Below are 3,920 nucleotides of genomic sequence, written 5' to 3' on the forward strand. Positions count from 1 at the left end.
CCACCCACCCAAAGAGGTCTGTCATGATGCCCTATGATTCGAATCTGGGGAGACACTAGAAACCCAGATGCCCAGCTGAGATCAATATCTACTCAGCCCTAGGCATGCAAGAATTTAATCCCTCCAGACTACATCCCCAAAGGTCCAAAATGTCATTTTGAGCTTGACCCCAGAAGCCAGAACTTCCAAATAGATCTTTGCACCACTTCTAACCAACAAGAGCAGTGATCTAAGACATTTGCACAAAATCCCTACAAAAGGTACCTCCGACTTCCATCCCCCTGTACTTGTGAGTAGAGAAACCAACTCTTCCTAGCTACATCAGCAGGCAGAGTGGTAAAAAGAAAAATCACAAAAGGGAGTTGGGTTTAATATCACTCAGCTCCAAGAGACACAGCCTAAGAACTAAAGGAAAAAAGAACAGTTGGGGATAGGATGTAAATATTCAACTTCATCTAGCTCCATGTAAAAATGTAAGTATTTTTAACACAATTTCTTTTTAATTGTTATTATTAATATGTTTTAGTTGTTTATGATTAAAAATAATTGCTATATTTGATTATTGGCTCATATAAAAATATATACACATGTTTCTGAGTTTTTCCCTCCATTTAATAATTTCTGTTAGTATTTTGGTTTTGTTTTTTTCTAAGAGACAATCACTATTTTTTGTTTGTTTGTTTCTTCTTGGTAGTTTTTTGGGGGAGACTGTTTATTTTTATTTTTTTTGTTTTGTTGTTTGATGAGGGTTGGTGTAGCTGAGATGTTTAATTACTCTTATCCTCACCTATCCCCCTAATCTCTCTCTCTCTTTTCTACTTCTTCACTTCCTCCTCTGGAGGACCTTCATGCAGGATCTTGCTTCCACTTTATCTCCTCTCAACTTTTTTATTTTTAATAGTTTTTAGTTGTAAATAATACCTTTATTTATTTTTATTTTTTTAATTTTTATGTGGTGCTAAGGATCGAACCCAGTGCCTCACAAGTGCTAGCAAGCTCTCTACCACTGAGCTACAACCCCATTCCCTCTCCTCACCTTTTGAATATTCCAAACTTCCTTATGCCCTCATACCCCAACTTCTTTACTGTTAGTTTCTCCTTTGATTGACCTTTTCTTTAGTGTAGGTCTTCCATTTGCTGGTTTTCATTTTTTTTTTCATTTCCTCCTCATGGAATATTTTGCTGAGAATGTTCTGTAATGCAGGCTTTCTAATTGTGAATTATTTTAACTTGTGGTTATCATAGAAGGTTTTTATTTCATCTTCTAAAGACATTTACCCAACCTAGCACATAGTAAAGAAAATGCAGCCCCATTAAAAGTCCTTATGTCAATGCAGAAGAAATATTTATCCCAGAAAATGGGTAGAAATACCAACAATGTGAAAAATCAAGGGAATGAGCCACCCCAAATATTTCACAACACAACTGACCCCACTGACATCACAGTGGAGGAAATGCCAAAAAAGAATTTAGAATAGTTAATTAAGATAGATAAACTGCTCACTGAAATATAAGGTGATCTAAGGAATGAAATAGAACTATATAAAAAGTAAAAGAACAATTCAATAAAGAGATGGAGATTATGAAGTAAAACTAAACAGAAATCCTGAAGTGACTCAATAAATCAAATTAAAAATTCAGTTGAAAGCATCACCAATAGATTAGACCACTGTGAAAAGATATGCTCAGGCCTTGAATACAAACTATATCATCTTGAAAATGAAGTCAGTAATATGGAAAAGATGTTTAGCGATCATGGCCAGAGTATTCGAGAAATCAAGGATAATATTAAGAGACCAAATATAAGAATCATTGGCATAGATGAAGGCACCCAAATACAGACTAAAGGAATACACAAGCTATTCAATCAAATAATATCAGAAAATATTCCAAACCTCAGCAATAAGATGGAAATCCAAACACAAGAGATATTTAGAACTCCAAGTGGACAAGATTTTTAAAATATCCTCTAGAAGACCCATTATAGTTAAAATCCCTAATATACAGAACAAGGATAGAATTCCAAAGTCATAAGAGAAAAATGGCAGGTCACATTTAGAGGTAAGCAATTAGAATTTCTACTGATTTCTAACCCCAGACCCCCAAAGCCAGGAGGTCTTGAAATAATAATATTGTTATAACAACAACAACAGAAAAAAAACTATCCTTCCAAATTGAATATGAAAATAAAAACTTTCCATGATAAGCAGAAACTAAAAGAATCATAACCACTAAACCAGCACTACCAATGTTATTCAATGAGTTATTTCACACAGAAGAAATGAAATATAAAAATCATAGCTAGTCTATGGATGACTCTCACTAGAATAGCCAACGGAAGGATAATGAAGTCTGAACGAAGCATCAGAAACAAATCAAAATTATAGGAAATTAAAAAAAAAACCTCTCTACAATAACACTGAATGTAAATGATCTAACCCCTTCAATCAAAAGTTATCAATTACACTGAAGAATACCTCAGATACAGTAGATTGTCAATTAATCTTTGTTGAATGAAAATATCATTATCTGCCTAGTGTTGTTGTATTATATTGACTGACTACTGCATTTGGATGTCTGAATGTGTTTCTGAAATTTGAACTATTTATGCACAGATTTAAACACGTTCTTCAATAATGATTTATTTGAACTCCATTGAATATAAGAGTCCTATTTTAAGGTATACAATATAATGCAAAAGGATTTTTTTCATGTTTCATAAAACAACTTTAATAAACTCAACCCTTCTTTATACTCTGTGAAGAAAATAATAACATTTTTGCTGAAAAATGTAAAACTCAAACCAAAATAGTATATCTATCTAAAAAAAGATATGTTTACAGAATGGATCCAACAACAATACACAATTATATGTTTACAAATGATTCACCTTACAGACAAAGATATCCGCAGGCTGAAGGTGAAACGATGAGAAAAGGCATGGCATACAAATGGAGACCAAAAGCAAGCAGGAGTTGCTACTCTCATAGCTCAAAAATAGACTCCAAGACAAAATTAAACTGAAGAAACAAAGAAAGTCACTTTAAACTAATTATAAATATTTATGCACCTAACAATGGTGTACTTACTACATGAAACAAATCTTACTCAGTATAAAGAATTAAAATGACCCCAACACAAAAATACTCAAAGATTTCAACACATCTCTCTTACCAATACATAGGTCATATGGACATAAACTAAGTGAAGCCACCTCAAAACTAAAAACTGGGGCTGTGGTTGTGGCTCAGTGGTAGAGTGCTCCCCTAGCACATGTGAGGCCCTGAGTTCCATCTTCAGCACCACATAAAAATAAATAAAGTTATTGTGTCCACCTACAACTAAAAAATAAATATTTTTTAAAAGACTAAAAACTGCTATTAGTCAAATGGATCTAACAGACATCTACAGAATATTTCATCCATAAACAAGTGAATTCACCTTGTTCTCAGTGGCACAAGGAACATTCTCTAAAACACACCACATTTTAGGACACAAAGCAAGTCTTAGCAAGTACCAAAAAATAGAGATAATTCCTTGAATCCTATCAGATCAGAATTGAATGAAACTAGAAATCAATAACAAGATAAAAAGCAGAATTATTTGGAGATTAAATAATATACTTTTGAATGAGAAATGGGTCATTGAAGAAATCAGGGAGGAATTTTTAAAAATCTGAAGAAACTAAATAAAAGAACAAATGTGAACAGGTATACAACATATTAAAATCTTTGGGATAGTATGAAGATGATTCCAAGAGGGAAGTTTATAGCACTGAGTGCCTACATTAAAATAAATAGGAAAATCTGAAATAAATAATATAGTGTTACACTCCAAGGCCCTAGCAAAGAAAGAATAAACTAATTCCAAAATCAGGAAAAGATGGGCAATAGTTTAGATCAGAGGTGAAATTAATAAAA

Source organism: Urocitellus parryii, chromosome 3 (genome assembly GCF_045843805.1).
Source record: "Urocitellus parryii isolate mUroPar1 chromosome 3, mUroPar1.hap1, whole genome shotgun sequence".
In the NCBI taxonomy this organism is placed as follows: domain Eukaryota; kingdom Metazoa; phylum Chordata; class Mammalia; order Rodentia; family Sciuridae; genus Urocitellus; species Urocitellus parryii.